Below are 14,558 nucleotides of genomic sequence, written 5' to 3'. Positions count from 1 at the left end.
GAACAGAAATTAAGAAAGTAACCCAATTCACAATATCAATAAAAACAATAAAACACTTTTGGAAAAACTTAAATTTGGTAGGTGAAAGATTTATACACTGAAAAATTACAAAACATTGATAAATAAGGTAAATGTAAAGGCACTCTGTGCTTTGTGGATTAGAACTGATATTATTAAAATATTTATATTACCTTCAAGTGAAGTACAGATTAAATGCAACCCCTATCAAAATTCTAATAGCATTATTTACATGAATAGAAAAAAATTCTAATAATTATATGCCACCTCAAAAGACTGAATTGCCAAAGCAATCTTGAACCAAAAAAAAAAAAAAAAAAAAAAAAAAAAGCTAGAGGCATCATGCTTTCTGTTTTCAAAATACAAGAATAAAGTCATCAAAACAGTGTGGTTGTGGAATACAGACAGACATAGACCAATGAAACAGAATAGAGAACTCAGATACAAATCCATACATCCATGAGCCTTTTCAGATAGTTTATTTTCTATAGAAACACAACTGTTTTGTATGTTAATTTTGTGTGCTGTAATTTTACTGAATTTTTTTTATTTTAACAAGTTTTTTTTTTGTGTGTGGAGACTTTAGAGTTTCCATATATGAGATTAAGTCGTCTACAAATAGAGATGATTCTATCTCTACCTTTTTTCTATTTCTTGTCTAAATGTTTTGGTTAGGACTTGCAGTACTCCCTTGAAAATGAGAGGTAAGAGTGATCATCCTTGCCTTGAACCAGATCTTAAGAGAAGGCTTCTAATTTTTGACCCATTGATTATAATGTTCACTGTGGTTTTATTGTGTGGAGGTAAGTCACTTCTATACCTGTTTTGTTGAGTGAATCATGAATTGATGTTGAACTTTTTCAAATGCACACACTTATTCAAAGACATATATATCTGTATCTGATATAATTTGGCCATGTCCCCACCCAAATCTCACCTTGAGTTATAACTCCCATAATTCCCATGTGTTGTGGGAGGGACCTAGTGGAATATAACTGAATCATGGGGGTGGTTTCTCCCATACTGTTCTCATGGTAGTGAATAAGTCTCATGAGATCTCATGGTTTTATAAGGGGAAACCCTAACCCCTTTTACTTGGTTTTCATTTCCTTTTTGCCTTCTGCCAGGTAAGATGTGCTTTTTGCCTTCCACCATGATTGTGAAGCCTCCCTAGCCATGTGGAACTGTTGAGTCCATTAAACTTTTTGTCTTTATAAATTTCCGAATCTCAAGTATATCTTTACGAGCAGTGTGAAAGTGAACTAATACAGTGTCTATTGAGATAACTTGATTGTTGTCTTCCATTTTGTTAATGTGGTGTATCACATGAATTGATTTTCATATGTTCAACCATTCTTGCATCTCAGTTGGGTATGGTATATGATCCTTTTAATATGCTCTTGAGGTCCGGGCCCAGTGGCTCAAGCCTGTAATCCCAGCACTTTGGGAGGCCAAGGCAGGTGGATCACGAGGTCAAGAGATCGGGACCATCCTGGTGAACATGGTGAAACCCCATCTCTACTAAAGATATAAAAAATTATCTGGGCATGCTGGCGTGTGCCTGTAATCCCAGCTACTCAGGAGGCTGAGGCAGGAGAATTGACTGAACTCAGGAGGCAGAGGTTGCGGTGAGCCGAAATCCCGCCATTGCACTCCAGCCTGGGTAACAAAAGCGAAACTCCATGCTCTTGAACTTGGTTTGCTAGTATTTTATTGAAGAATTTTGCATCTGTGCTTGCCAGAGATATTAGCCTATAGATTTCTTTCCTTGTAGTGCCCTTATCTAGAAATAGTATCAGAATGATGCTAGCATTTTAGAATAAAAAAATGCATTTCCTTTCCATCTATATTTTGGAAAACTTTAAGAAGGATTTGTATTAATCTTTGACTATTGGAAATATTCACATGTAAAGCCATCTGACCCTGAGTTTTTCTTGCTGAGAGATTTTTGATTATTAATTCAGTCTCTTTGTTTGTGTTTATCTGTTTGAGCTTTCTATTTTTTCTTAATTCAGTTTTAATATATTTTATGTCTCTAGGAATTTACCAGTTTCTTCTATGTCATCTAGTTTGTTGTAATGTAATTATTCATACAAGTTCTTTATGATTCTTTTTTATGTCTGGGGCATCTGTTCTAATATTCCTTTCATTTCTCACTATTTATTTGAGGCTCTCTCTCTCTCTTTTTGGTTAGTTTAGTTAAGTGTTTTTTGTCTTTGTTTATTAAAATCTCTAAGTATTAATGTTCTTTCTATTGTTTTTATTTTCTATTTGTCTTGTTTCTGATCTAGTCTTTATTATTTCATTTACTCTTTGAACTTTGAGCTTAGTATGTAGTCTTTTTCTAGTTCCTTGAGGTGTACAATTGTTTATTTGAGGTACTTCTTTTCTTAAGGCAGGCATTTATTACCATAAACTTCCCTCTTAGTTCTGCTTCTACTGTGTCACGTAGGTTTTGGTATGCTGTCTTTTCTTCCTTTCTTTTTAAAAATTATTTCGTCTTGAGATAATTTTTAAATTCCCTTTTGATTCTTGTTTACTCAACTGTTATTCAAGAGTGTGTTGCTTAGTTTCCATGAGTTTTTGAAGTGTATAGTTTTCTCACTGCTTCTGATGTCTGGTTTCATTGTATTGTTTTTAGAAAAGATACTTCAAATAATGTCAGTCTTCTTTAATTTCTTGACTTGTTTATAACCTAATGTGTGATATGTCCTCTGGAGTGGTCTATGTGCACTTGAGAAAAATGTATACTTTTCGGCTATTGGGTGGAAAGTTCTGTATATGTCTATTAAGTCCATTTGGTCTATAGTGTTGCTCAGGTCAGCCATTTTGTTATTGATCTGTTTAAATGTTCCATACATTTTTTGTAAGTGAGGTACTGAAATCTTCTACTGTTATTTTACTGCTGTCTTTTTAGGCCTGTAAGTATTTGCTTTATAAATTAATATTTATGTGCTCTGACACTGACTGCTTATATATTTATAAATGTTATAGTTTTACATTAAATTGACATTTTTATCACTGTATAATAACCTTCTTTTTCTCTTTTGACACTTTCACACATAATATCTATTTCTCAGCCATAACTATAGTCATTTCTTCTTTCTGTTGGTTATCAATTACATTAATTATATTTTCATCTTTTCACTTTAAGCCTATGTGTGTCTTTAAATCTAAAATGAGTCTTTTGTAGATAGCATGTCATATTACTATATCCTGTTGTTGTTTTTGTTGTTGTTGTTGTTCCATTCAGCCACTCTATACCTTTTAATTGGTGAATTTATTTACCAATTATTATTTATGGTAGTTATTCATAAGCAAGGACTTGCTATTGCTGTTTTTGTTACATATTTTCTATTTATTTTGCAGATAGTTCCTCTTTTTCTCTCTTGCCGTCTTTCTTTGCCATTTGATGATATTTTATATCATGTATCAATATTATGATGATATTGATTCTTTTGCCTTATCTTTTGTGCATCTACTATAGGTTTCTTTGTGATAAGCTCTAGGCTTGTATAAAATATTTTGTAATTACAACTTTCCAGGTTACATTAATAGCAACCTAAATTAGTCATCACATAAAAAAGAACCCACACCTTTACTTCTCTTGCCTTTGTATATATTTGTAGCCAAAATTTGTTTTTCTTTTTAAAAATACTATGTATCCATTAACAAATTTCCTAGTTCTCAGGTTTTCAGACTCAGATTTCAATTTAGACCTTTGTTTCTCCTGGTTCTCAAGTATTTGTGTTTGGACAGGAACTAAACCACGGGCTATTCTGAACCTTCAGCTTACAAATAGTAGGAGGTGGGACTTTTCAGCAGTCTCTATTTCTGTGTGAGCCAGCCTTTATAATAAATGTCTTTATATCTGTCTATCTATCTATCTATCTATCTATCTACTGATCTAATATCATCTATCTGATATATATATATAGTCTATATATATATAGTCATATATATATAGTCATATATATATGTCATATATATATAGTCATATATATATGTCATATATATATATAGTCGTCATATATATATAGACTATATATATATATAGTCATAAATACAACACTTTTTTTTAGACAATTATTTTTCTGTTGAGAGGCTGGAGTGCAGTCTCATAACATGGCTCACTGCAACTTCCGTTCCCAGGTTCAAGAGATTCTCCTGCCTTAGCCTTCAAAGTAGCTGGGACTATAGGCATATGCCACCACACCCAGATAATTTTTGTATTTTTAGTAGAGACAGGGTTTCACCATGTTGGCTAGGATGATCCCCATCTCCTGACCTCCTGATCCACCCACCTCAGCCTCCAAAAGTGCTGGGATTACAGGTGTGAATAAATTTTTTTATTTTTTTTTGAGACAGAGTCTTGCTCTTCACCCATGCTGTTGTACAATGGCATGATCTCATCTCCAACTTCTGCCTTCCGGGGTCAAGGGATTTGCCTACCTCAGCCTCCTGAGTAGCTGGGATTACAGGTGCTCACCACCATGCCCAGCTAATTTTTTTCATTTTTAGTAGAGACGTGGTTTCACCAAGTTGACCAGCCTGTTCTCGAACTCCTGACCTCAGGTGATCCACCCACCTCAGCCTCCAAAAGTTCTGGGATTACAGGAGTGAGCCACCATGCCCAGCCTTAGATAACTTTTTAATTAGATTCTATTTTATGTGTCAGTGTGTATGCAGGAGAATTTCTTAAACCTGGGAGGTGGAGGTTGCCATGAGCTGAGATTGCGCCACTGCACTTTAGCCTATGTGACATAGCAAGACTCAATCTCAGAAATAAAATAAAATAATAATAGAAAAATTTGGCTGGGCGCGGTGGCTCAAGCCTGTAATCCCAGCACTTTGGGAGGCCAAGGCGGGTGGGATCACAAGGTCAAGAGATCAAGACCATCCTGGTCAACATGGTGAAAACCCGTCTCTACTAAAAATATTTAAAAAATTAGCTGGGCATGGTGGCGTGTGCCTGTATCCCAGCTACTCTGGAGGCTGAGGCAGGAGCATTGCCTGAACCCAGGAGGCGGAGGTTGCAGTGAGCGAGATCGCGCCATTGCACTCCAGCCTGGGTAACAAGAGCAAAACTCCGTCTCAAAAAAAAAAAAAAAAAGAAAGAAAGAAAGAAAAAAGAAAAATTCTTCAGTGGCATAGTTCACTAGTCTAATAATAGTCAAATAGATCAATAAAACAAAATAAGGAGCCCTAGGATGATCCCCATCTCCTGACCTCCTGATTAGGAGGTCACACAAATATTTTCAATTAATTTTGGAACAGGTCTAAATCAGTTCAGCAGGGAAAGAAAACTAAAATGAAATTATGCTCGAATTAACTGGACATTTGTATTTTAGAAATTCCTTTTTATCTCTATTTCTCTCAAGATACAAAAATTAACTCTAGCGCATTTATAGAACTAAAATGTGAAAGCTAAGAGCATCAAGATTCTAGAAGTGTTTAAACAGGGTAATTTCAATCTTAAAATAATCACACTACTACTTAAATAGAATATAAAACACTAAACATTAGAAAGTTTATGTTTACTTTTCCTCTTTTAAATGCTCTCAGAATTATAGAACAAATCTCACTCTGAGTAACATAGAATCATGGATAAATTTGAGCCATGAAATAAGAGTTTCTTGCTAAATTAATTTGGTAAGTATGGCATTAAACACAAATATGTATTTATATAAGAATTCTTAACTCTTTTCCTTTTAATAAGCTAAGGTGCTTTGCAATTCTTCAAAACATGTATTTGATACAATATTACCCAAACTTCTTTGACCAAAAAGAAAATTATCATGAATTCTTATATTCATCTTACACCATGTATTATATAAAGAGTATGTTTTGGGAAGTAATATGTTAAAGATATCTTGCTTCTTGGGTCATAAAGGTTCTAATTAAACATTTGAACCCTCTTTTTTTCTTTCTTTACAAGTCATCATCCTTAAGAGTTCTTTCTCAAATTGGTGTCTGAGAGATAAGCCATCTATTATTGATATTTTTGACACTAAGGCCTCCTCTATTTTGCAAAATAAAGCCAATTGAAATCACACACACACACACACACAACCCACGAACATGCATCTCCCGAGGGAAAATTTTATAGTGTTTAGTACCAGATTTTTTCCATGTGGACTCATTTTCAAAATAATCATATTCTTACTTTCTATGCATCTATAAGAGATGGTTCAGCCGACATAGTTACATGCCAGCAGAATCCCAACTCTTTAGTATTAATCTTCCACAATCTTGTCCTAATCTACTTTAATAAATAATTGTATCCACAACAGCTGTCGAACATAGTATTTTCTATCTTCCTACATTTAGTTGACATGTCTGCCAAAATAAGCAACTAACTGTTACTAAACACCTTCTTCGTATCTTTCCTAATTCCATTTTCTATGCCAATAATCCCTGTTTTCTTCAAAGCTTAGGTTCAAATCAACTTCAGCATGGTACTTTTGCTCTTTCCCTAGGCTGAATCTAAAGTCTCATTCTTAATATTATAAACTTAAATATAGTATACCTAAGTATTAATACTTAATACTTTTCTATGAGTATTGACATTTCCAACTTTTACTTTATAGTTAAAGCTCTACTGTATTTTTAAGTGTACATTGAATTTCCCTGCTATATATTGTATTCATGGTGTTAAAGTTAAAAATTCACAAGGATAAATGCCCTGTAGATCTGTGCACACAGTTTCATACATAGTTAATCCTCAACAAATGCTTGTAAAATAAATGAATGGATGCTTTTAATAATCATAGGTGTTTGTGTGTTTCTTTAAACTATTTCAAAAGATATCCACAGAAAATTTCATAATTTCTCCTAGACAATACTACTTATGCATTTCATGTGATAAGGTGCAGGAAATGCTACCTCCAAATATAGACTCATGGTAGACTGAGTATTTTAAGTTGAAGGAAATTAAGAAAACCACAGAAGCAGAAAGATCTCTCTAACCTTCTTCTGTTCTCTCTTTTAAGGATCCTCCATGTGATATGCACTTGCTCATATCTATAGAGTAGGAATATCACACAGAGAGGCCAAAAAGAATCTGAACAACAGGCCTGGCCAAGTTACTTCCCAGTTTATTGCCATTAGTACATACCATTTTTTAATCAAATTATCCTTTTGCACAACTGTCCATTCTTCATTCCAACCCATGCATAAAAATACAGTTTTCACCATTTTTCTGGGTCTTCATTGATGAAGTCTCCTGTGTCATGTAAAGCTTTGGATAAATAAATTTATTATATTTTTCTCTCATTAATCTGTCAAGGAGTGCTAGCCAGGAATCTGCAGCCAATGGAAAAAAACATTGGCATACATATGGCACTTAATATCTAATAAGTTTTAGTAGCTTCTGTTGTCTACTGAGATGTGATGCTTACTGAATTCTCTGTTTACTTACAAAGTATATATGTAAGTATTTTGTAAAATAAACCAGTGATCATACAACTTCTGGATCTGTGTGATAGTCTTATTTATAGAATTACCTGGTTTTCATTATCTGATTTTATTCAGTCAACAAAATTTTTTTATTACGTATTATATACCAGGCACTATGCTAGGCACTGTATATGGTGTTTAAGTTTTGTGGGACACAAATAAACAATAAATAATTATATATATTTTACATAAATTATTATACACATTTTTAAATAATTATGGCAAGTGTCATGAAGTGAAAGAAGTCTGTGAGAGATAATGATCAGATTGTAATGTTAGAATAAAAGGCCTTTCCAAAGAGATCTTACACAGACTTCAGCAAAGTCTGAGAAACAGGAAGCTATTATATAGCATTTAATACTCATATATAGGTCTATATATGTTCTAGTGTTGAATCCATGTGGGTCTGCAGCAACCTCATTTCTGGTCTTCTCAGAAGAAAGAATTCAACCTAGGGGCAAATGGCAGAGTGAGAGGCCAAGGCAAGTTTTAGAGCAGGAGTGAACATTTGTTAAAAAGTTATAGAGCAGGAAGGGCAGGAATGAAAGGAAGTAAAGTACACTTGGAAAAGGTCCAATTAGGCAACTTGAGAGATTCAGCTGTGTGGTTTGAGCTTTGACTTGGTGTTTTGTACACTGGCATGCTTCCAAGGGGTTGCATCCCTTCTCCCTTGATTCTTCCCTTGGGTTGGGCTGCTTTCATGCACAGTGGCCTGCCAGCACTTGGAAGGGGTTGTATGAGCAGTATGTTTACTGAAGTTACATGTATGTTCAATTGTGGCATTTTTCCCTTACAAGTCGAATGTTTAGACTCCACCATTTTGCCTCTTAGTGACTTGAGGCATTTTTCCCTTCCCAGTTGAGTGTTTCTAGAGGAAGGTCATATACCAGATAAACTCTACCATTCTGCTTCTTAGTGTGCATGCTTCAGTATAGCTGCCCACTTCTGAAATCTTATTGGGAAGCTGCTGATCACTCTGGTGTTCCTATCAATTGGGAGATTGCTTTTCCCTAGCACAGGCTGCAACAAATAACTCTTTAGAGAGACAGTTTAACAGCTGAATCTGATTGTCACTTGGCATTCCTGGTGGTTGGTGGGGAAGGGCCTCTCCTGTCCTACTGATAGCTGCCTCACTACCTAATGTTAACACATAAAGCAGAGGAAAATTTATAAAAGACAGAGAAAACTGTTTGAAGCTATTATTATAATCTGAGCAATATTTGTGAAATCTTTTAAATGTCCCTAACAAATATAATCTGATAGGTTGTATACTTATAATGATATTGTTATAGTGGACCCCAATTTTCTCTTCAAAGAATCAGTATGTCAATATGTTCAGCTCTTATTCTGTAATTCTCTATTTTAAAGTTTAACTTCCTTTAAATTCTAGTAAACAACCCTCTCCAAAGGTTCTAATCAGTAGTTCACATCTGATCCCCCACCCCATCCTGACTCATCCTGGTCACCGGATCAACTCTGGCTGCCTACTCTGACATACCCGTAATGATCCTTTCCACCAAAACACCCACCCTGTCACTCCAGCTCAGACACCTGCTCCTTTTAAAATAGCCAGTCAGAATTAGTCTAGCTTGTGTGGTCTAACCCTAGCCAGTAGGGGATGACACAGCAGCAGAGACGACCCCCATCAGGCATAAGTAACCCTTTCCCCTTTGTCCAAGTGTGCGGCGACGATCATTGCTCTGTCCCCCCACATCGTTCTATAAAAGTAAACTGCCTTTCTGAGAGGACATATCTTCAAGTGCCATTTCTTTTGTGGCATCAAAATTTTACTTATAACATTATTTATGAAGATATTAAACAAAGAAAGCTTAGAGATTTTTTTATGCTCTACAGAAAACAAAATTTTAGGATGGAAAGAACAGGGCAGAAATATGCCTAAGTATATGTACTTTGCAGATGGTATAATGGTACTTTTTTTCAAATTTCATGAACTAGTTTTCTTTTTTTTTGCCTTTTTTTTTCAGAGAGATGTTTACCAGAAAATTTTGAAGTTCTAAAATAATTTTATTAAAATATTGATTTCACACTACTGTTTATTAGAAGGTCTTACATGGTTTTAAGGTCAGAGTCTTAATTTAAGGATGAGAGATGTGAAGGATATCTCATTTAATTATGGTGAATTATGCATGAAAGGTCTAATAGGTTCCCTACAGTAATGCCCTAATTATGCTTTAATTCATCAATAAGAAAATCCTGGTTTATGTTGAATGTTCCACATTTTTACAACTAGGACAAAACTAAAAGATTACACCATGTAAATGCAGCATAAAGTCATCATTTGTATCCACCTGGAAGAGCTTTTCTTTGCTGCTTCATGAAATGATCACATTTGTTTTGCATTGCAATACAGAATATAATGAACTATTTTAAATTTAAAAAATAGAAAAAAAACATATCAGTTTATGTTGCTCATTTACCCACAGAACGACTGTTGTCATGGCATGCTAAAAATACTTTAGAAATATTTTACTGATTGCTTTCATTTAACTGCCACTTTGTCATTTATTGGCTTAATTTTGCACAGAATGAGGCACACTTAAAACACAAGGAAAGATATTAGGTTTTAGTTTTACACACTCCATCATGAAAATAATAAAATAAAGAAAGGGTTTTTTTCTTTTTTGGTATTTGCTAAGTATCTCTCATTAAAGAAAAAAAAAGTCCCCAAATCTCTCAAGTCACTCAGCACAATCTAAACACCCATCTATCTCATTTTACAACTTATGCCATTGTCTTTCAAAATATACAAAGTAATCAAGTGAAATTTCCACAGTAAAAAGCCATATTGTTACTGGGAAAAATCTTTATTTATTAAAGCTTTTTAAAAAATTTTTGGTGAGACTCGTTTCAAAGCACCTCTGCATGCATTTTTTTCAGTATAAATTAATGAGTTTAAGTAAATATCCTTTTGTTTAAATAAATAAAGGAGCTATGAGAGTGCATTTATCGAGATCTAGGCCATTAAATTGAAACATATCTATAACTACTTAATTATGGAAATAAATGACTATGCTAAAAAAAAGACAGGTAGGTTAATTTTTGTTGTTGTTGTTATAAACACTTCCATATTAAGAGATAGTCAAGTTTTTGTCAATCCCTTTGCTGCATAAATGTTCCAAGGGATTCTCTAACCTGTGTTCAAGTTGCCAGCAGAAAAAGGCTATATGAATCAAGCATACATTAACCAATAACATGGGTCTGATGACCCCTGAATGTGACCTGCTCCCAGAGGAAACCAATTTAATGCTCTATCGCACATAGAATAGTATGTGTGAATCACAAAACCTCCTGATAAATTAATGACAGGTGTATCTGAATAGGATTCCTTCTAAGTCACTTATCTGCAGCCAGGCAAGCTTATTTCACCCTCACTTTCAAAGATAAAGCCACATAGCATGTTGCCTTGGCAGATTCTCAAAAAGCAAACAGTCCCAATTAGCCATTATTGGGAAAAAAAAATTCTCCGTATTATTTCAGGTACTGTGACAGCAAATGGGATAAAGTGAAAACTATCTTCCAGTTGAAAATTCATCAGTCAATTACCAGGTCTTATGTATTTTCTAACTTTCACAGGCTCTGTGGGTCTTGCTCTTTTACTTTTATTTTTGACAGTTCTACTGTCCCAGAGTTGTAGCCATGGCAGAGTTCATGAACAAAAAAGCAGGCTATCAAAGACAAGTTATCAGAGGACAAACAGTGAGAAGAGATGCCCACCATTAGCAAGTAGCTGAAAATCAGAAGTATGACAGAGCAATGAAGAAAAGTGCACCAAGCATTCATCATTAACTGACAGCTTATTCAATCTGGAAAATCCAAGAGAAAAACTGAGATAATAAATATATGCCCTAAGTATTTAGGGGTATTAGTCACAGAAATTTTAAAATTATGTTTTAAAAAAGCATGGAAATGTTTGTTTGTGAGGGATCTCATTTACACACTTTATCAACCCTAAATACATGGGAATATCGAAACCAAGTCAAACCATATGCCTTAAACTGAATATCAGTTAATAGCACAAATACATTACCTTCTTCAGAGTTAAATTATCTATTATTCTTTTAAACTAAACAATAAGACAAACATATCAATTCTTACATTCTGTATTCCTTATAAGAATGCAGAAATTACACTTAAGACCATCTCAATAAATATCTTAACAAATGCCATGTCATATCACCAGGTCAGTTATATAAGCACAGTAAAATGTAATAACATAAATCAACAGGACTCACGTTTTAGTTTCTGAAGAGATAGCCTTTCTCATGCAGAATCAGGGCTCTGCTTTCTGGGTGAGTCTGTGTTAAATTAAAATGACAAAAATCTTAGTTTCTCATTCTGCTGTCACTTAGAATGCATGCAAATAAACTCCTAGTTAGTCAAGGGGAAAAAAATTGCATTAAGGAGTACTGATTTGTAAATTTGTTCTTTTCAAATGTAGATGATGTTTACCCCTCTCCCTGCCCCCATATCTTTGCAAAATTTCAGTCCTGAATTCATTACTGTAGAAACTTAACTAAGACTATGGTCAGTTAATGAAATTCAAGTCTGGGATTAAGCTCCATAAACATGCAAAATGGCTAGGCATCTGGAATTGGGAGAGACATGGATGATGCTAGAAAGAAAAAGAAATAAGCCATATAATTTAGAGAATGCACAATATAATCAATTTAGCTTAATTAACTGTTGTCTTAAATATTAGGTGATACAGAGTACTCTAAACGTGTAAAAAATAAAAGCAAAATGCTTTGAAAATATTACCAATACCATATCCAATGACACTTTGGGGGACATAAATATAGCTACTAAATTTACCTTCTTTCAAATTATATGGGTTTAATTAGATTAGATATATTTTCTTTATAGTCACAATAATTTAAACAACATTAAACAGCATTCAAAATATAAAAGAACTTCAGTTAGTAGGCAATAAAAATTATTATTCCTGGTCTATTTAGCTACTATGCTTATAGTGTTATTGGATTTGCAATGCACGTTATGCTAATAGTGTTATTCGATTAGCAATGCACGTCAAAGTCATCAGTAATTTCTTAGAAGTTTTAGCAAATGCAGAACTAAGATGTTCAATTAAAACATTAAATTCTACTTGTGAACCTCCATATTATAATAACGCTATTTTATTTTGTATGACTTAGAAAAAATGTAAAATGTATGCAGAACCATTCATTTGCATATTTAAAATTTTAAATGTTACATATTATTCCCTAGCTTAAATTATATAAACACATACTAATAATAGCATTTTCATTACTACATGACAGGAGTTTTATTCAGTATTATGGAATGTTTTTGAATTTTCTGGTTAACTATCCATTAACTTAACAAATATAGATCTATACCAGGATGCCATTAACATTCCCTCTGCTTGACTGAACTATAGATAGGTTTCTTTCTGAATCTAGGCCCTGACCTTTTTTCTTAGAGCATTTATTTTAGAACACTTGTTATTTGATTTTTTTCTGTATCCCTTTGAGATGTAAATCTCTCTGCACCTTGCCAGTTTTTACAACCCAGGGAAGTCTTTCTCATAATGGCCTGATCTCCCCATCTTTATGGGGGAGTATAAGCCTAACTTAGATAAACAATATTTGCAAACACAGATGGTCTAATAACATTGGTAAACCTCCTCACTAACATTTTCTGGTAGAGTGGTTTCTTGGAGTTGGTTTCAGGGACCTCAAAGATACCAACATTTGTGGTTGCTCAAGTCCCTTAAAAATCATCCCTACAGTGTCATTGTAAAGCAACCACACTAATAAGTGTATTATGTATTATCAACATAATAACCAGCTAACAGCACAACAACAAGATCAACTTTATATATATCAATACTAACGTTAAATGTAAACAGTCTAAATGTCCCCACTTAAAAGTGGGACACAGAGTGGCAAGCTAAATAAAATATTATACTATCTTCAAGAGACCCATTTCATAGGTGATGACACTCTTAGGCTCAACATTAAAAAGTAGAGAAAAATCTACCAAGCGAATGGAAACCAAATAATAGCAGGGTGTGCAATCCTAATTTCAGACAAAACAGATTTTAAACCAACAAAAATCAAAAAAGACAGGGAAAGGCATTACATAAGGATAAAGGGTTTAATTCAGCAAGAAGTCCTAACTTTCTTAAATATATACGCACCGAACACAAGAACACCCAGATTTATAAAGCAAGCTCTTAGAGTCCTATAAAGAGACATAGACTCCCAAACAATAATTGTGGGACACTCCAACATTCCCCTGATGTTATTAGACAGATAACTGAGGCAGAAAATTAACAAAGATAATCAGGACCTAAACTCAGCATTGGACCAAATGGATCTGATAGACCTTTACAGAAGTATCCAGTAGACATGTGGAGAATATATCTACTGAATATATAAAACTAAATCCAGCAGCACATCAAACAGTATGGTATACATTCTTTTCATCACCACATGGCACGTAGTCTAAAATCGACCACATAATTGGACATAAAACAATTCCCAACAAATGTAAAAGAACTGAAATCATACCAGTTAAACTCTTGGGCCACAGCACAATACAACTACATATCAGCACAATGAAAATCACTCTAAAGCATACAATTACATGGAAACTAAACAACGTGTGCCTGAATAATTTTTGGGTAAACCATGAAATTAAGGCAGAAATCAAGAAGTTATTTGAAAATAATGAGAAGAAAGATACAACGTATCAGAATCTCTGTGACGGAGGTAAGACAGTGTTAATAGGGAAATTCAGAGTACTAAATGCCCACATAAAAATAATTAGAAAGATCTCAACTTAACAACCTAACTTCACAACTGAAAGAATTAGAGAAGCAAAAACAAATCAACCCCAAAGCTAGAAGAAGATGAGAAATAACAAAAATCAGAGGTGAACTGAAAGAAATCGAGACATGGAAAACCATTCAAAAGATCAACATATCTGGGGGCTTGTTTTTAGGAAAAAATCTAAAATAAAATAGGACAATAGCTAGCATAATTAAGAAGAAAAAAGAAATAATAACACAACTAGAAATAATGAAAGGAATGTCACTA

The 14,558-nt window shown here is 33.9% G+C and overlaps 1 protein-coding gene across 15 annotated transcripts in view; it reads right to left on the bottom strand.

The window, feature by feature from the left end:
* The window catches only part of MGAT4C (MGAT4 family member C), a 934,265-nt gene that overhangs the window by 385,931 nt on the left and 533,776 nt on the right, over positions 1-14,558 (bottom strand). For all 15 annotated transcript variants that reach the window (XM_054238711.2, XM_035257230.3, XM_035257224.3 and 12 more), the window contains one exon: positions 11,730-11,792. The gene's annotated coding sequence lies outside the window, so the exon portion shown is untranslated. The remainder of the gene's footprint in view (positions 1-11,729; positions 11,793-14,558) is intronic.

The sequence above is a fragment of the Callithrix jacchus genome, chromosome 9 (genome assembly GCF_049354715.1).
Source record: "Callithrix jacchus isolate 240 chromosome 9, calJac240_pri, whole genome shotgun sequence".
Taxonomy (NCBI): Eukaryota; Metazoa; Chordata; class Mammalia; order Primates; family Cebidae; genus Callithrix; species Callithrix jacchus.
This window is presented reverse-complemented; position numbering and strand designations above follow the sequence as displayed.